Raw genomic sequence first — 21,154 nt, 5'->3', positions numbered from 1 at the left:
AGCCAATTAGCTTGTAGCTCAACATTTAAATGGCTGGTTACCATTCACTATAGCAGTTTGCAGAATGCTTTCAGAGTTTGTCTAAAATCCTCCACCTTCCCTAGCTCCACCTGTATAGATCTGCTATAGGTACTGGAAGTATGCTTTTTATGCAGCATCATATGTCTGGTATACAGCAGCATATCGGCCTATGTATTGGCAGTAGCAAGTTCCTTTACTTGATCTGCAGCAGTAACAATCAAAAATAGTAATAATAATCAACAGCAGAAGCAATTCACAGCAGTGTAGCAGGTCTCTTCTAGCCTAGAAATCTAGACGCACCCTAGCGGCAGCAAATTTAATCTGCCCGCGAGTGTCGTCTAGCAACTCTCAATACCCTTCTGAGCTGTATTCGCCAAACTCTTGCCGGCACAATCACATAGTGTATAGAGTCAGTGGGCGGGGCCATAATGACGACGGCCGAGTTGTGTTTGCGTGCTTCTAGTAAACACAGAAACTGGCGAACGGCGGTCTTTCCAATCAGCTTTGACCGCGACTCTGGAAGACTTGGAGTTAAGCTTTTCTCTGAGAAAAGGACAAAGAATGGCACTGAAGTCATTCTTAAAAAGGGAAGATGTGTTCGGAGTTTTGCCGACCGGATACGGCGAATGTTTAATCTATCAACGAGCTCCGTTTCACCTTTGTTGCTCTGGTCGGTGGTAGCGCTATCCTATCACGTGCAGAGGGAGTTTGAAAGACAACCGTTTATCCCGCCCCTCGGATTGAGCCCTGTCAATGGTGAGTTTCCAGACCAAACATCTTGATGATCTGACTTGTCAGGCTAGGTCTCTTCCACTAAAACCAAATACCTTAATATAGTCATATCCATGCATGCTTAAAATCTTCAGAGAGTTGTCATGATAGAACTTGTGAAAATCCCCCAAAACTTTAGTTTTGACTCTTGGGCTTCCAGTGTCATGTTGCACTATCAAACCCATAAAATGGTCTGGCTAAGTTTCCCTAAAGCATTGCAAGACTGTGTGGCTTATATATACCTGCACTGCGTGGCATGAGCAGCTGGTGCAATCACTGCATGTCCATTGGCTCGTTTAGTTACACTCGAAGTAGATTGGCTCTCGCCAGCGAGATTCCTATTCATAGTTCGTCACCATGCTGTCTCCGTTCCCTCCTTCAGGGAACAAGAGTATGTAACTGAGATGTTCCAAAAAATGTGTCAGTGTGTAAATTCAGGCAACTCAAGAGTTTGTTCCCAGTAAACACAAAAGACATTCTCAACAAAGTAAGGAATCAATGATTCACCATGGAAACAGATGCTAAAAAAGCGCGCCATTCTACTTCCTCCCTCTTCTTTTGTGTAATGCCGATTTACATAACCTACTTAGTGCAAAATGCCACCTATTAGTGCATATCACCACCTATTTAGTGGTTGTACAATAATGTTTTCAATATTTTTGTTTAATAAGTAATCTTTAGTCACTGAGAATAAAGCTGATATTGTTTGTTTGATGCAAATAATTGAATGCAGATCCATGTGTGAGATGACAATAAAATAAATAATACATATATTTAAACTGAATGAACAATTAAACATTACCTTGTTATAATAGTGCTTTAGAATTAATATATAATATTGCATATCATAAAACTGTAACTATATAAAAAAGTTATTACTTTATAATTATAACTTTATTATATAACACACATACGAATACATCTTAAGCAAACAAACCCTGGAACCAAATCTGCTCTGGAGCAGGTTATGTTCATAGAGTAAGTTGTTATAGCTACTTGCATAGACTGAATTTTTCATCTGTTTTTGGAACTGAAAGTTATGTTATCCACTTACTCTTTAACATACCCAGGTGTGTCACATAATCTGCTATTTTTTTTTTTTTTTGGAATATCCCCTAGTGAAACTGATTCACCATGGTCTTGCAGGGTTAAGTGTGAGTAGGCCATCTGTCTGCATGCAAGTAGTGTATTTGGGACAAGCATTGTTTTTGCTTGTATATTCCTATATTTAACACATTAAAGATGTAAAAACAACAACAACAACAACAACAAAAACAATATACAATAAATCATATAAAACATATGATTTATTGAATTATATGATTATAACTTTGTAATTAATTTTGCTCCCTGTGCTGCAAGTAGAACTGGGCTGCATTTTCCGATAATGTTGTCTCTTAGCGCACTACGAAGACTCTAAAGGTATAACTTAACTGAAGGTTTACCATTTCTAGGCTGTTCCCCGAACTATACCTTCTTAAGTTTGATGTTAGCAGCAGTAGCGCGGGAAGGGGGATGCTGCGGGGGCTGCAGCCCCCCTCATTATGTGGACTAAAATTATATTGTATTTAAAACATGAAATAAAATAAAATAAATTAAAATAGACTGACATAACATACTGTGTTTGATATGGGATTAAAATAATGGGCAGTGGATAATATATAAAATAATGATTAATTATTTTAATCATTCCTCAGGAAGTGCTCTCGTCACCGTCACGTCACCTCGCTCACTCTCGATTGGTCACGGCTAGCAATAAGCAGCAGAAATACATTTTTAGACTTTTTTTGATTAACGTTACTACTAACACGGTTAAGAAAAGTAAAATTGGGAAATCTTCTCAAATAAAGTATGTAGGCAACGACACTGACCTTGACCTTTGAGGTTTGTGAGCTTGACGTTAACATGTAGGCTAACGTTACTCTCACCAGTCTGCTGAGGTCGGTACACATGATATTTTACAAACATGTGATTATGAATAATTATTTTTCCAATAATTTCCATTATTTTTTTTAAGGAAAAAATCAGCAGCTGATTTTAGGGCTGAGGGGGTAGCTGAGCTCCGTCCAGTTTATCTTGATAAAGTTGGTCCAACAAGATCTAAAAGCTACGGAATTTGCTGTCGTGGTAGGCGAAATGTATTTTTAATAGCAGCTTCTGGCAGCCAGGGGACAAAAGTTTTCACGTATGAAATAGTGCACATACACTACACATACATCTTTGATTTAGCACAATTCTATTCGCTGTCTCGCTGCCAAAGTTTGACTAAACTCCTCTCCTAATAGTGGTAAGGTATAGCTAAGAGTGGTCCAGACCAACCTTGCGGAACACATAAACACATATTAACGTTAGGGGGGAAACCTTAAGGTATAACTTAAGAATGACGTAGTGTTAATAAGGTTTCGGGAAATGCAGCCCTGAACATTTCAATTGTTTTAGTCATGATACAATTATTAATCAATGTAACTGGTAAACTGGAAAAAGTTTCAAAACATCAAAGGAATTGTTTCTTATTTCAAAAGATCTGTACACAAATCAGTTACAAATAAAATAAAAAGAGCTTATGTACAAAACAAAAACATGTAGAGATTTAAAAACCAAGAAAAATGGCAAACAAAAGCATAATCATAAGCCGTTTGTTTAATAACAGGGGTTATGAGAAGAGCTCTTTCAATAGGACAGTTAATAACAACTTGATAATTAAAGTTTAAAACTGAAAGTTGCTGTTTTAAAAAACTTTCGTACTAATCTGGAAACTCACTTGCCAAAATCTACCTGTCAGTCACTGATTTCAAAAAGTGCATATATGTCATTACAGTTAGAAGAACGAAATGTTGTTGCCATAGGGATATCATGCACTGTCAACAATTGCTTAAAGAAAATTAATTCAACCAAAGTCAATGGCCCAATTAAGTGCACAACTAAATGGCTTCAACATCATTTATATGAAATAAATAAATAAATATGAAATAAATAAAGACAAACTTGTTTTTTTTAATAAATTAATATGCTGTTTTTGGAGTTGTTTAATCATCCTCTGGTGAGATTTTATTTGCAATTGATTTTGTCTAAGGCTTTGTGGCTGTTAGTCATTTGTAGTTGTTGTGTTTCTGCTCATCTCTTCTGTTTTTTCCTGTTCTTTTTGTTCCTCATCTTGAGTGATTCTGCTTGTTAAACTGCAAGTGTCATAACTAATGCTCAATCATCATAGTGAAACTTCATTTCACTAGCTGCAACATTTCTGTAGTGTTACTTTTACTCTTTATTTTGGGGACCATGAAAACTGAGCAATGTTTATTTGGCTAACACAAATCATTTTATTGTGTACCAGTAAACGTAACCAGCAACATGTTTTTTTCATTATGAAATTATTTCTTAAAAAGTATTTGGAAAATTGATTTGGTCTTTATTTAACTATGAACACACTAAGAAATGTGATATGTAACACATAAGCAGGTTTTGTGGTCTTTCTGGGATCATACCAGCACTCAAAAGAAAACATATGCTGGTCCACCAAAACACTAGCAGCCCATACTGGGAACCAGCAAACCAGCATCACAAGCTGTGATCCAGTAAACCAGCAAATCCAGGACTTTTATGATCATGAACTTCAGGAGAAGCCCCTCTGCACTCCCCCTCTCACCTCATCATGAACAGAACTGTGGCAGTAGTGGAGTCATTGAGGTTCATGGGCACCACCATCTGAACCTGAAGTGGGACACTTACATATAGACTCCATAGTGACAAAGGCCCAGTAGAGGTTGTACTTCCTTTCGTCAGCTGAGGACTCCTACCTGCCACAGGAGCTCCTGAAACAGCACTATACTAGCATGAACCAACATGGAACAGCATGGAATCCATGACGTTTTATGCTGAATTTTTCACCAGGGATGGCCCATGTCTCTGACTCATATCAGTGATGTGAACCTGTGTATGCCTTTTGTAGGCAGTTCATTCTAAATCTTTGGGTGAAATTCCCATAGTGTAGTCACTGTGTGAATGGTATCATTCTTTTAATTTTTTTCACCGTACATAATTAAAGTAACCCCCTTTTCCCTCATAACCCCAGGTGTATCAGGTGCGTTAGAAGAGACAGTAGTAGGGGGATCCTGACAGTAAATGTAGGAAGGGATGATTCTGGGTCTTGTGCTAGTTTATGATAAAAATGTTGTCAGCTTTAGATACTGTAATTACTGAACAGACACAGAACACTTTTGGCAGAGGTTGCATTATTCAGCTTGAGGGTTGCACTCTAATGTTGATTGACAGGCTTTAAGTACACATTTGTTGCATATTGTAAACTATTTCACACTATTCTTAAAAAAATAGTAAGCAGTATGCACTGTCTACTGGGAAGTAAGCAGAAAGTTAGTGTGCCATTCTGAACACAGCCACAGTGATTAATGTGCTACGTTACTACGGGCAACGGCTAATGCGTAGCAAACAGCGCAAGATATGTGTCTAATATACGGGAGAGCCCATTGCGGGCCACTGGTGTAGCACCACCTCTACAGGGGCACGTCTCTCTGGTCTGTGAGATCTGCTTGTCTGAGAGTCTTAAGAGATGGTCACACGGTCCATCTCTTCCATCTAAGATAGGGGTACCCCGAACTTCATCAACGTGAATCAGGCAGTGAGTCAATAAAATATTAGTTAACCTCTGAAAGAAAAATACCAGAAGTTACTGAGGGATGGTATAGTCTGATTGCCAAACATTGGCTGAAATTACTGTAATTGAGGTGTAGCCTGAATAAAGGGCTTGAGATTGTTTTTGGAAAAGCAAAAACACCCAGATGTGTGAGCAACCAGTCTCCCCTCTCGTGCGCTCTTCTCTGACTGTCTGAGCGAGTGCCGCTTTAGGCACCACCTTACAGACTGGGAACTAGACTGAAACATGCCAGTCGCTAAAGACAACGTGTTTTAATTGTGGTCAGCAGGGCCATGCACGCAACTGTAACTTCTCACCCATAAGGTCTAGAAATGGTGTCAAATTAGGCCAGCAGACTAAATTTTGTAGACAAAAACAAGTAAAAAGAAAGTAACAAAGAAGTGGCTTACACTCTGTCTAACAAAATAATAATGTTAATGAATATAAGGTCTTAAATAATTATTTTTGAAGGAAAGATCTATGATAAATCATTACAATTATGAGGTAAAATTAAAAGACAATTATAAAAATATGATTAATTGTAAATGTGATCTCTGTCTAGGATATAGTTTAAAGGAAATGTTTGATTTGAAAACAATTAAAATTTCTTGCCAGATCTTATGCTGAGCTAGTGTAAGAAGTATACAGTTATTGAAAACACAATGAAGCATCCAGTCTCTCGCTCTCTCATTCAAACCCACTAAATTTTACTAAATTATTCCATGACTAGTAACATCTTTGTCTAATCTTAGCCACCACTATGCACAAGACCAATGGATCAGGTCACAGAGTCAGCAGGACATTAAACTGAATAGACAGTGGTTATGGACGACTGAGTATAATCTATGCACTAATATGTTGCGGTTTGGAAGTTGTAATTGGTATCAGTGATTAAGTAGTGTTATGATTAACCTGTCTCCATGTTCTACCTATAGCAAGCAGACTAAATGGCTATGGTGACTCTTGAATGCACTTTCCACAAAGCTCCAAAACACATCTGATCCTGTAGAGGGTCAAAGATCTCAAGCGGGCAGTGGGCACGAGGTGATTTCCCAAAGACAGGTAAGATTGTCTACGGCCTGACAGAGAACAACCCAAGCCAGGGTTTTCATCGTAGACAATGGAACTCCACGCAAAATGTTCGTGGGGTTCATGTGAGGTGTGTATGAGAGTTGAACCAATGTCTGTGAGGCCAGCAGCATCATTGTGTGGAGGGAGCTGTGTTTTGTAGGGGCCGAGAGTCCAGATAGAGATACAGCAGTCTGCCCCAAAGAAAGGTTCCTCTATACCATTCAACCGCATACACTGTTTGTGAATGCCAGGGAGGACCCTGAGGGAAAGTTATGATGGTAAGGGGCATTCAAGAGCCAGCTGAGACCATGAAGTGACTGTCATTAACTTTTGTGAAGACCAGAACAAAAATGTACTAATTTAATCAGTAAAACTAAAACTTGAACTAACATTTCCATATCATGAGTTTAATCCTGCAGGTCATTGGATATGGCAGATGATAATCCAAGGCATGGTGGTGTCTAAAGATAAAGACAGCTGTTAAATTTTAAAGAGGAGGTCTGGAAAACAAACGGTATTTAAACTAAAGATAACGAAACATTTTCATAGCATAATTTATTTGAGATGATTATATAGCTCTGATGTGAAGTTAAACATTTACATTTCTAAACTTTGTGAAGGTTAAACATAATCCGCATCGGACCATTGGTGGGGCAGTCGACACAAGTGGGCGTGTCTCTACTTATAATTACTTTTGTTTTATACAAACTGTTCAATCAACTATCACAAACTATGCATCACTTGAAAGGTAAAACACATTTAAGATTCATGTTCTGAACTCGTTTTTGCAATAAATACACCAGAGAGGACAGGATTAAATGAAATGCTGAAGTACTAGCTATTTCTCCTGACGTTCAGATCAGATTGGAAAAATCCACGAAACAACAGCAAATACATTAAGTAAATGTTACTTTATTATATTGAACTTAGGAGGTTGTATTTATTAAAAGTAGTTAAGTAAATGTAATTTTAAAAGGAACATGACAGTTGTAAAACTATCAAATAAATTTTATAAATCTGTAATATTTACTGTTATGAAGTAATTAATTGGATTTTAGTCCATTTTACATTTTGAATTACATAGTTTAATGCATTTATATTACTCACTATTATGTAAATGTTGCTTTTTTAAAGTGTTACCAAATAAATGTAATTTTCTCTGCATCAAATACTTTTTATCGAAAATCACAAATAAATACAATAAAGTTGAACAGTTTATTATTTCAACATTCACAATAAACCATTAAATCAGTGATCTTCACATCAACTGATTAGTAGTTTAGGTGCATTCAGTATAATTTACAATAAGAATTAACCTTGTATGGTTCAACTAAACATCAGCAGCCAACAGTGGCATAACTAACATTAATGACGAGCACATGCATAGTCCAGCTGAAACAGAATGGTCACTTCTCCTTCATGCTCATTCACACATCGACTGGATCCTCTTTATGTGTTCAGCGGCATCACTGCGACTGTCCTCCATAGTTTATAATAAAGAAAGAAAGAACAATTCTATTGAGAAATAAATAGAAAATAGTTTCATTATCAGTTACTATCCTTGCTAAAAATGACTAAACCTAACTCAAACTTAAATCCAAATATAAACAAAAGGCTTACGTTGAATCTAAACATAAACTTAAACCTTAAACCTTCACCAACAAACAGGTACATATTCATTCACAATAACAGAAAAAAAGATACATGGCAAACATGAGGGCATAAATACACAAAGACTGTGGACTAGACAAGACACACCTGTGAATAATGATTAACCAATAAACCAATGACACATCAGAACACAAGACAAGGGAGTGATGGCAGGATCACATGACAAACCATGAACTGCATGACAGGACATGACAGTGAACATGACAACCTAAAAACATGAGCCTGGGTTGAAAACACCCTTTGACAATCTTTGATGATTAGCTTTGATATATTAATTGCTGCAAAATTTTCGGTGGATATAAAAACGACTAGACGCTTTTAAAAAAGGCTAACAACACAAACACACAGGGAGCCAGCGCTTAATCACGGCCAGCTAAAATTAAATTGTTTTGAAGTTAACTAGACTGGGTGACTTTTTCTATAAGAACGCGGGTAACTACATTTAATGCCCTCTATATTTGACTAACCACCAGTCTCAATAAGAAAAAGCCAGCCATGTAAAAGCGACATCCCAAACCGACCGTCTCTGCTACCACTGAACAAGCAGGATCTTTAAAAAAAAAAAAAACGTGTGGGCGGATTCAAGCACTTTGCTTTTCAGATTACAATGTACTTAGTATTTTTAGGTGAATGTGCTGTGACTATAAAACATTAGTATTTGTAAATATATGGCAAAATTGACTCTCAGTTACTTTATTACATTAATAAATAGTGTACATTTTACATAAGATATATAGTTCCAACTTAATCTTGATTTTTTCAATATATTAGAAAAGATTTTACAATACCACAAAGTAATTTTTTTCAGTGCACCCTGCTTGTGTTTACTTATATTCTGTGCAATCCAACTTTTCAACTTTTAGAAAATATATATAAAAATATGATTTTGAACAGTAAATAACCACCCAGCAACACTCAACAAAGCTAGTATGGCAAGATATGGATGGGCAAATAAATGAAAATGTCATTTCATCATAGCCAAATTCTCTCTCCAATATTTAGAGACAGATGGGAGGAAGTGAATGAACCTACACCATATGTGTAATATTTATCTGACACACAAGATGGCTGGGACGACAAGGACTGTCAAAAGTCCAAGGGTGATTTTAATCAGTTTCTTATAAGAGTTACTGATCCTCGCAACGAGCCTGTCCTGTGCCACCAGCCATTTAATGATGTGGATCGCCGTCAGGGAAAAACTATTCTCTCTGCTTACCATGCTGTGTGTATAAGCTCTGGGGAATGTGATAAGGAATATCACACTAGCTCTCAGCTGGTTTCTGTCAAAGTCAGAATCATGTAATCCTCCAAAGGCGTTGACTGTGGCAATCACTTCAGCTATAGTGTCTCCAGAGATATTCATGCATCTTTATGATCAGGAGTGGTTTGTTTATCATGCTTTTTGTTAGCCAATCATAGTTGAATGTATTGTGTTTATGTTTTACCATAAAAAATTAAATAAATAAACAGAATCATACTCTTATTGCTATTATTAAAGGGGTACTTCAGCGCTGGGAAGATGAATCTGTATTTAAACGGGGTCATCAATGCAGTAGAAATGTGAAATTATTTTTGAATTTGGTGTCTTCTAGACTGAGAAAAGACAGAAAATGTATTTTTGTCCCATGGGGATGGAAGACTACAATTCCCAGAATGCTTCGCTGCCCTGTGAGGCCATTCCCAAAGCCACCAACTTGATTACTGTGACTGACTTAGAGAACAGAGAAGACACTACAATTAAAAACTGAACGTGTCTGTTCAATATAATGAGTGAGTCGCCGCGCGAGTATCACAGCACTGAGCACTAACTGCAGGAGTGATGAGAGCTGAGGTAATCGCGACTACACTCGCGGCATACATTCACAACGCGAGTTCAGTCTGGCGCGTTTCAGTTCATGACTTTGTAAGCTTAACTTTCATAGAAATGAATTTGAGAAGTTAAAAGACTTACATTGCTCACCATAGCTCTGTTTAAATGATCCTGTAGCTGCCAGCTGAGCTCTCCCTGCAAGCTGAGTGTGATCTCCTATCCCCCATGCGCGGTTTCAAAACATGCGGAAATAGCTCCCTCTGCTGGCTGTAGTCTTTAGCCTCTGGGCAAACATTCCTCCTATGATGGAAAAATCGTCAATTTGCATCATAGGAGGAATTTTTCCAGAAATAAAATGCATAAATCTCTCGTCTCAGGGAGATATGAGGGGGGAAAGCACAATAATTTGAATATACTCCAGGGTTTCTACTGATACAAAGCCATATGCTAATCGCTGAAGTAACCCTTTAATAATTTAATAATAATCAATGTATTTTATATTTCATAAATGTATTATTTAAACAAAACAAATGTAAAGAGGGCAGAGTTTTATAAGTGATCTATTAGTGTTTTATTGTTATTTAGATATGGATTTTATATAATAGTCAATATTCAAGTTTGTTATCTTGGTAAACTTCGTTAGTTGGGTGAATTGTGTAGAGTTGGAACACTTTTTGCTTTTTATATTTCCACACAAGAACTAATAATTACAATTATGTAATTTATTCTTTAATGTGATATTTATTTAGTAACACTTTATTTTAGGATTCAGTTCTTGCTATTAACTAGTTGTTGAAAAAAAAATAGCACACATAATACTAGGATATTGGCAGTTTATTGCTTATAAAGTGGTATTAAAGGGTTACTTCAGCGATTAGCATATGGCTTTATATCAGTAGAAACCCTGGAGTATATTCAAATGATTGTGCTTTCCCCCCTCATATCCCCCTGAGACAAGAGATTTATGCATTTTTTTGCTGGAAAAATTCCTCCTATGATGCAAATTGACGATATTTGCATCATAGGAGGAATGTTTGGCCAAAGGCTAAAGACTACAGCCAGCAGAGGGAGCCATTTCTGCATGTTTTGAACTTGTGCATGGGGGATGGGAGATCACACTCAGAGCTTAACTCACAGCTACAGGCACTCATTTAAACGGAGCTATGCTGAGCAATGTAAGTCTTTTAACTTCTCAAATTAATTTCTATGAAAGTTAAGCTTGCAACGGCTGAAACGCGTCAGACTGAACTCGCGTTGTGAATGTATGCCGTGAGTGTAGTTGCGATTACCTCAGCTCTCATCACAAGAGCTCATTCAGCTCATTTATCTGATCCTGCAGTTAGTGCTCAGTGCTGTGATACTCACGCGGTGACTCACTCGTTATATTGAACAGACACGTTCAGTTTTTAATTGTAGTGTCTTCTCCAACTCAGTCACAGTAATCAAGTAGCTGGCTTTGGGAATGGCCTCACAGGGCAGCGAAGCATTCTGGGAATTGTAGTCTTTCATCCCCATGAGACAAAAATACATTTTCTGTCTTTTCTCAGTCTAGAAGGCACCAAATTCAAAAATAATTTCACATTTCTACTACATTAATGACCCAGTTTAAATACAGATTCATCTTCCCAGCGCTGAAGTACCCCTTTAATGTTAACATATTAATGCCTTATTCTGTATGGCCGTATTTTACCCAATACCTAAACTTAAATGCTACAAAACCTACCTTACCAAAGATAAATAAGGATTAAATTAGGAGTTTATTAAGGCAAAAGTCATAGTTAATAGTGAATATGTGTTCCCCATACTTAATCGTCACAGACCTGCGTCTGTTCCCCGAATTAGTAAATACAAAAAAAATAAACCCATTTAAGAGTAACAATTGAATTGATGTTCAACAAATAAAACACAAATATAATACAGATGCTGAATATTCAGTCCCTTCCCTCAAAAGCGCTTATTGTTAATGATATGATTACAGATCATAATCTAGATGTGCTGTATATTTGACAGAAACCTGGCTAAAACCTGGCATTTACATTACTTTAAATGAGTCCTTTAAATGGATCATATCGTGGTCTAAACCATTTAGAGACAGAGATGGGGTGGCCTTTGCCTTTGGCCTTTGCCTCTGATTGGCTGTGGTCCAGAATCCTGATATTCCTGCTCTGTGCTGCGAGTGATTTGAAATTGCGACTTACGCAGCACCAGGGAGTCAAACAGTATCAGCAAACTAAAAGCAGTGTTTTGTGAGTGCATTTTACTGATTGTGTGTGTGTGTGTGTGTGAGAGAGAGAGAAAGAGAGATCCTAAACTTCTTCATTGTCATGACAACCGCCTGTGAGTGTTATAGCCTCAGCTCAGGTGGCGAGAGAATCAAAACATCTAGGAATATATGTTTTTAAGCTAATTAAAAATGTTAGAAATATGGCTTTCAAATGAAAGATTGGTATCAAAGGGCAGATGTAGGGTTCCTCACTGACGACGAGGGCTTGACAGAGCAGCCATCAAGAGTTAGACAGTATTCTAGGTTACTACTTGTGGAGCTTTTCTGTCCAATAATTAAAAAAATTCTGTTTTATCTGAATTAAGTTGCAGGAAATTACTATTCATCCTTTTTTTATATCAGCTATGCATTCCGTTAATCTTGTGAATTGGTACGTTTCGTCAGGGCGTGAGGAAATATAGAGCTGAGTATCGTCAGCATAACACTGAAAACTAACGCCATGCTTCCTTATGATATCTCCCAGTGGTAGCATATACAGGGTGAAACACAACAGTCCTAACACTGAGCCTTGAGGTACTCCATACTGAACTTGTGGTTGGTGTGACAGCTCTTCATTTACTGCTACAAACTGATAACGGTCAGATAAAAACAATTTAAACCATGCCAATGCAATTCCACTAATGCCAACATCATTTCCGAGTCTATTTAAAAGAATATTGTGATCGATAATATCGAATGCAGCACTAAGATCGAGTAACACTAATAGAGAGATACAACCACGATCAGATGATAAGAGTAAATAATTTGTAACTCTAATGAGAGCAGTCTCAGTACTGATATGGTCTAAATTCTGACTGAAAATCCTCACATATACCATTTCTTTCTAAAAAAAAAAGGAACATTGTGAAGACACAGCCTTTTGTAGTATATTTGATAGAAACGGTAAATTTGAGAATGGTTTTTCGGTTAATTCTAGTTCAGTTTTTTAAATAAGTGGTTTAATTATAGCCAACTTAAACGTTTTCGGTACATATCCTAATGTCAAGGATGAATTAATAATATTAAGCAGAGAATATATGACCTCTGGAAGTATCTCTTTTAATAGCCTAGTCAGTATAGGGTCAAGCATTCATGTTGTTGATTTAGATGATTTAACAAATTTAGCCAATTCTTCTCCTCCTATAGCAGTGAATGAGTGTACTTTTTCCTCAGTTAAATTTTTGGGTTCACCTAAATTTTGTGCTGGTGCACCTAAATAAAAAAGTTAGGCACACCAGTGCAACCAAGTCAAAAAGTCAGTCTGGAGCCCTATGTATGCTCGACCCTACATCGACTAAGCTTCTAAAAGAGACGCTTTCAGAGGTTATCGATCCTCTTCTTAATATCATTAATTCATCCTTGTCACTAGGATATGTATATGCATATGATACGCTGTTTTTCGCGTGCATATGATACGCTCTTTATGGCGTATATATGACACGCGCTTGGGTAGGTTTAGGGTGGTGGGGTGGGGGGTTCGTATGTTTAATACGCCATAAAATGCGTATCATATGCACGTGAAAAACAGCGTGGCATAGACATGCCAAAAGGAGTTTTGGCGTATACATTCCACGACATTGCACACTCGTACTATTTATACGCATTTTTGTGAGAATACCCTGGATATGTACCAAAAATGTTGAAGTTGGCTATTATTAAACCACTCATTAAAAAAAAAAACCCCAACAACAACTTGATCCTACAGAATTAGCTAATAACAGGTAAATCTCAAATGTATCCTGTCAAAAAATACTAGAAAATGAATGGTAGTTAGGCTTAATTAGTGGCTAATTCTGGTCAATAAACTTAACTATGACCCAATAAGTGCCATAAGTAATGACGATAAAACTTTAACTTTAGAATAGGGGGTCAAATCGCCTTTATTAGTAGTATATTAATGGTAGTTAGGTTTAATTAGTGGCTTATTCTGGTCAATACACTTAAATATCACTCAAAATGTGCCATAATTAATGAGGAGAAAACTTTCATGTTAGAATAGGGGATCACATAAGCATAATTACCAGCTTATTGTTCAGTTAACTTAACAGAATGGCACATAAATATAATTACATGTCACATAAAGACACAAGATAGTGTCATCATTCTGAAATAGTCTTTGTGGCCTCCACTAATCTAACAGGGAGTGAGGGCTACATATATGAGAGAGAGACACTGGATGGCCTCAGTAGGGGAAGAGACAGCTCCAATTGAGAGTAATTACTGTGTCTTTACTCTGTAACTCTGTAGTAAACATTAGTATACCACTAAATTAACTGTGAACAGGTTTGAATATTTTCATGTTTGTACTGCTGCTGCCAAAAGACATGAAAAGATTAATATATTTAATAAGCATTCATAAAATTTAAAATATGCAAAAATGTCCCTTATTTGTCCTCATAACAAAGATCTTTATATTTACTTTTATTATTGCATTTACACCTAACTACACCTCTGTTATAAACAGTGGTCTTCAAACTGGTGATGGAGAGTTGAAGAGTTTTTATACATAGAATATTCTATTGCTAAGATCAAAAGTCTTATGGTTAGAGAGTCTGACGAGACACTAACGAGCAGAAGATCCAACGCCATGCACCAATTACAGGCTTTTCAAACTACACATCAGCATTATACCACTGCAAAATTATCAGTTTCTCTGTTTTACTATTTATAGGTATGCGTTTTGGTACAATTAACATTTTTGTTTTATTCTATAAACTACTGACATTATTTTACCCAAATTTAAAATAAAAATATTGTAATTTAGAGCATTTATTTGCTGAAAGCAACACCTGGTCAAAATAACTAAAAAGATGCAGGGTTGTCAGACCTCGAATAATGAAAAAAAAAAAAGTTCATATTCATTTTTAAACAACATAATACTAATGTTTTAACTTAGGATGAGTTCAGAAATCAATATTTGGTGGGATAAACCTGATTCTGAACCAGCTTTCATGCATCTTTCACATTGATGTTGGGTGACTTTATGCCACTCCTGGTGCAAAACAATTCACTTAGCTCAGATTTGTTTGATGGCTTGTGACCATCCATCTTCCTCTTGATCACATTCCAGAGGTTTTCAGTGGGGTTCAGGTTCAGGTCAAGGCTGGCCATGACAGGGTCTTGATCTGGTGGTCCTCCATTCACACCTTGATTGACCTGGCTGTGTGGCATGGAGCATTGTCCTGCTGGAAAAAACTGTCCTCAGAGTTGGGGAACATTGTCAGAGCAGAAGGAAGCAAGTTTTCTTTCAGGACAACCTTGTACGTGGTTTGTTTCATGCCTCCTTCACAAAAGACAAATCTGCCCAATTCTAGCCTTGCTGAAGCACCCCCAGATCATCACCGATTCTCCACCAAATTTCGAGGCATGTAGGCCTCTCCCTCCGTCTAACCATTAGACGACCAGGTGTTGGACAAAGCTGAAAATTGGACTCATCAGAGAAGATGACCTTACTCTAGTCCTCTTCAGTCCAATCCTCGGGTCTCTGGTGTGGGAAGTAGAGAGATCTACCACTTAGCCACAGATGTGGTGATGTTGGACCCAAACGAAACACTCCAGGCAAAACTTGAGGCAAGGAAGATTTATTTAAACAAAAAAAAGGTATTTGGCAAGTCACAAAAAACTCCAAAACAAGTTCTTCTCAGAATGAGGTATTAATAAAAATAGAGATAAAAATAACAGGAGAAAGTAAAACTCCACAAGGGGAGAAAACAGAACCAGAGAATATAAATAACTAAGAAAACCTTACTTGAGACAGCTTAGAAGGACTGTGGATGACACATAGTCAAGACTCACAAAAACTGAGTGAGGAACAATAAAAAACAAAAAACAAAAAAAAAACAGCTAAATACTCTAGGGAAAACAAGGCACAGGTGATCTGGATAAGGTTAACAAGGACACACAAGGAAGAACCAAGGCAGGAGGAAGCACAGGCCCTCTAGAGGCTTGGAGGCACACAACAGGAGGCAGGAAGCTGACAGGACCCCCACCTCTAGGAATGGCTCCTGACGTTCCTTCCAGAACACCCCAGCCTCTGTGTGCGAAACTCTTGGATCAAACTTGGGTCCAGGATGTCCTTAGCTGGAACCCAGGAGCGCTCCTCCGGCCCGTAGCCATCCTAGTCCACCAGATACTGCAAAGAGTTTTGGACCCTCCGGGAACCCAGTATCCGGTGCACTGTGTAGGCCAGCTGGCCGTCTATGATCCTGGGAGGTGGAGGGTGTCTGCATGGGGGGATGGGGGGGGGGGGGGGGGGGGAGACAGGTTTTAGTAAGGAGACATGAAATGTGGGGTTAATTCTAAGGGAGCGAGGGAGAAACAAACGATAAGAGACAGGGTTAACTTTCCTTGCAATGCGAAAAGGGCCAATTTATTTCTGGGAAAGCTTCTTAGATTCGACCCAGAGGGGCAGGTTTTTAGTGGCTAACCAAACTCTTTGACCAGCTCGGAAGTTAGGGGCCATTCGGCGGCGGCGTTAAGCCTGGCTTTGGTTTCCATGGGAGGTCCGAAGGAAGGTACGTCAGGGGTTCCTCCATGTCCGCCTACAGCGTAGGACAAAGCGCTGAGCCGAGGGAACACCAACTTGCGCCTCTTCCTCTGGGAATAATGGGGGAATGTATCCGAACTGGTGTTCAAAGGGGGACAAACCAGTGGCTGAGGACTGGAGGGTGTTGTGGGCATATTCAGCCCAAATGATATAATTGGCCCAAGACGTGGGATTACTGGCTGCGATACAGCGCAAGGTGGTCTCCAGATCCTGATTAATACGTTCCGTCTGGCCATAAGACTTTGGATGGAACCCAGACGATAGGCTGGCTGTGGCCCCAATAAGCCCGCAGAAGGCTCCCCAGAACCGGAACGGAATTGGGGACCTCAGTCAGAGTCCAGAGAAAGGTGCGACCATGTCCTGCGGCGCACAGGTAAGGGGTGGAGCAGTCCCTGGGGCCGCTGACGTTAAGACTTCCCCTGGTTGCATACAGGGCAGGCCTCCACATAGACCTGAACATCATTCTTGATGGATGGCCACCAAAAAAAAAGAAAAAAAAGAAAAAAAAAAGCCGTTGGAGGAAGTCCAAAGTGCGAGCACTTCCTGGATGGCACGTCAAGGGCGACTCATGACCCCACTGCAAGAATCGGTCCCTGGCAGATAGAGGAACGTACAGGCGTCCAGCGGGACAACCGCCTGGATAAGGCTCCTGGGCAAGGGCCTCTCGTACCACTCTTTCCAGTTCCCACTGAAGAGGTGCGACAATCCTAGAACTCGGAATAATCGATGCCAGGGGCTTCTCTTGAGTTTCAGGAGAGTAGGCTCGAGACAGGGCATCTGGCTTAACATTCTTGGTGCCGGGTCTGTAAGACAAGAGAAACTGGAATCGATTAAAAAACGGGGAAGCTTCCCCACCACTGACAGGATGATCGAACACTCGCTTAAACTCTTCCACAAATGCTGTGTAGGAATCACAACAGCTTTCCTGAGACTGCCACGGTCTTGGTACGGTCTGTAGGAAAACTTGAGGGTTGGAGCTCGAATGTGAGGAAACCATGGCAGGAACTAGGATCCCAGTGAAAGGCTTGGGAGGTGGTAGTCAGGGCTCTACCACTGGAGAAGGCCTGTCACCACTGGGGGGTGTGATACAGGGGAAGGTGCAGGACCAGGAAGGCGATCAAAGAGCTGGCAAATGGAACTCATCATATCAGCGAGGAGTTGAGAATGTTTGGCCATCAGTTCTTCTTGTTAGCTGAGAACAGCTTCATGAAGCTGGAAGGATGACTCATTTTGAGTGATCACTGCCAACAGATCCTTGGTACTGAGTGTCTCTAGGTCTATGACAGTGACTCAGTTTCTCTCACAAGCTGGGCTTGAACTCGGGGCTCTGGTGTGGTGAGTAAAGAGATCTACCACTTACCCACAGAGGTGGTGATGTTGGACCCAAACAAAACACTCCAGGCAAGGGATATTTATATAAAAAAAAGTATTTAGCAAGTCACAAAAAAACTCCAACAAAAGTTCTTCTCAGAATGAGGTATTAATAAAAATAGAGATTAAAACAATAGAGATAAATAAATAAAGAGCAAAAAAATAACAGGAGAAAGTAAAACTCCACAAGGGGAGAAAACAGAACCAGAGAATACAAATAACTAAGAAAACCTTACTTGAGACAGCTCAGAAGGACCGAAGATGACGAAAATGCGAAAATGGCAGCCTAGAGTGGTTGAGGATGCAGAGTGTTCCACTGTTTGTCAGGTAGTGGTGCCTTTAGTGTACATGTACTTTCCCTTGCCCATGATCACATCCTGTCAGGACATCTAGGAGTGACTAAGACTTACAATCGGGTGTTGCGTCATTTTTTTTGGCCAAGGTTGAAAAGGGATGTTGCAGCTTATTGTCGTACATGTCCTACCTGTCAAATCATGGGGAAACCAAATCAAGTTATTCCTCCTGCACCTTTAGTCCCGATTCCAGTGCTTGGAGAACCTTTTGAGCATGTGGTTGTGGACTGTGTTGGTCCACTGCCCAGAACTAAGACTGGTCATCAGTTTTTGCTCACGATAATGTGTGTAGCAACTCGATATCCAGAAGCAGTGCCATTGCGAAAAATTACATCCAAAGCGGTCGTTAAGGCGTTAGTAAAACAATTTTCTACTTTTGGTCTGCCCAAGATCGTACAAACAGACCAGGGCACAAATTTTATGTCTCGGCTGTTTTCACAAACTTTGTGCTCGTTGGGTATCCGTCACCGTACATCTAGTCCATACCATCCTGAAAGTCAAGGTGTGCTCGAGAGATTTCACCAGACACTGAAATCTATGCTGAAGAAGTATTGTGCAGATACAGGGAACGAGTGGGATGAGGGAGTGCTTTTTGTTCTTTTTGCCATCCGTGAAATTACTCAGGAGTCTTTGCGCTTTAGCCCAACTGAGTTGGTATTTGGACACAGTGTCCGTGGACCAGTGAAAGTCCTCAAGGAACAAATACTTGGTCTGGATGACAGTTTAAGTCCTACCAAGAACATCCTTGACTATGTGGCTCGTTTTCGGGAACGGGTACAGGAAGCTTGTATTTGTGCTAAGGAAGCCTTTTCTAAAGCTCAGATTAGCATGAAGCAACACTTTGATAAAGCAGCGGTGTCACGTTTGTTCTCAGTGGGTGACCAGGTACTTGTTTTAGTACCAATTCCAGGATCTGCATTGTCTGCACGTTTCACTGGTCCTTACGAGGTGATGGGTAAAAGAAGTGACACTGATTATATCATTAAAACACCTGACCGTAAGAGACAAAAACGTGTATGTCATATTAATATGCTTAAAGCTTATCATTCCAGGGAAGAAGCATCTCACTGTTCAGGAGAAAAAACAGGGCCCGTGATTTCCTCTGTTGCTGTGAGTTAGTACCATCTCTTGGTGATGCTGAGCTTGACGCTGATGAGGTGAGATTAAGGGTTGATCCGTTGCCGTTCACACCACTGTCTAATTCTGAGATTTTAAGTGACCCTTCAAGGGTGCTTTGTCATTTGCCTGAGGATCAGCGTGTCGACATTGTTAACCTGATTCAGTGTTGTCCTCAGATCTTTGGTGACATACCCAAGCAAACTGATGTACTTTACCACGACATTGATGTTCACGAGGCTGCTCATATTAAGCAGCACCCTTATCGTGCAAATTCTGCAAAGAGGGCAGCAATGAGAGAGGAGGTTGAGTATTTGTTGCAGGAGGGACTTGCAAAATCCAGTGTTAGTCCATGGAGTTCCCCATGTATTTTAGTTCCAAAAGCTGATGGAACTGTTAGATTTTGTACCGACTATCGTCGGGTTAATGCTGTAACTGTGCCAGATTGTTTCCCTCTGCCAAGGATGGAGGACTGCATTGATAATGTGGGTTCTGCTAAATTTGTGAGCAAGTTGGACATGCTCAAGGGGTACTGGCAGGTGCCACTTACACCAAGGTCATCAGATATCTCTGCTTTTGTGACCCCTGACTCATTCCTGCAATATAACGTTATGGCCTTTGGCCTTAGAAATGCACCTGCCACTTTTCAAAGGTTGGTAAATAAAGTGATGGCAAACGTACCTAAATGTAGTGCATATTTAGACGATTTAGTTGTTTATACTTCTACCTGCCCTGAGCATGTGGCAGTATTGACGATGGTGTTTCAGCGGCTTGCCGATGCGTCATTAACTTTGAATTTGGCTAAATGCGAGATCTGCAAAGCCACAGTGACTTATTTAGGTAAGCAGGTAGGCAAGGGCCAAGTTCGTCCAATGGAGGCAAAGGTTAATGCCATCAGAGAATTCCCTGTGCCCATTACTCGCCGTGAGTTGAGAAGGTTTTTAGGCATGGCAGGGTATTATAGAAGTTTCTGTAAGAATTTCTCTTCAGTGGCGAAACCCTCGACCGACCTACTAAGTCCTGCAAAGGAATTCATTTGGACAGCTGAGAGCCAGGGTGCTTTTGAAGTTATTAGGCATTTGTTATGTAGCTCTCCTGTGTTGGCTGCTCTTAATTTTTCTGTGCCATTTAAATTAGAGGTGGATGCGAGTGCAGTTGGAGCCGGTGCTGTGTTGCTGCAGGAAGACGAGGAGGGTATTGACCACCCAATTTGTTTTTTTTTTCTAGGAAGTTTTAGGTGCTGTGATTGGTTGCTGATCGAGATTACTCCGTATGATGGACAGGGAATTGGACCAATCATCTACTGCGCTTTACAATAAAGGACACCTGGTGGAACAGAAGAGGAAGGGGGGCGGAGCTTGTGTGTTTGTTGGCTGTGCCAGTTGTTTGTTGAGGCTACTGACTTAGTGGTGGTTCGCTTGCTTTTGTGTTTCTTCAGAGACCCTATTCGAATCCAATGCAGGACCGGAGAGTAGAGAAAAGGGAAGTACGTCACGTGACATACATCTTACAC

The sequence above is a fragment of the Pseudorasbora parva genome, chromosome 21 (genome assembly GCF_024679245.1).
Source record: "Pseudorasbora parva isolate DD20220531a chromosome 21, ASM2467924v1, whole genome shotgun sequence".
NCBI classification, from domain to species: Eukaryota; Metazoa; Chordata; class Actinopteri; order Cypriniformes; family Gobionidae; genus Pseudorasbora; species Pseudorasbora parva.
The sequence above is the reverse complement of the archived record's forward strand: the minus strand, read 5'-3'. Positions refer to the sequence as shown.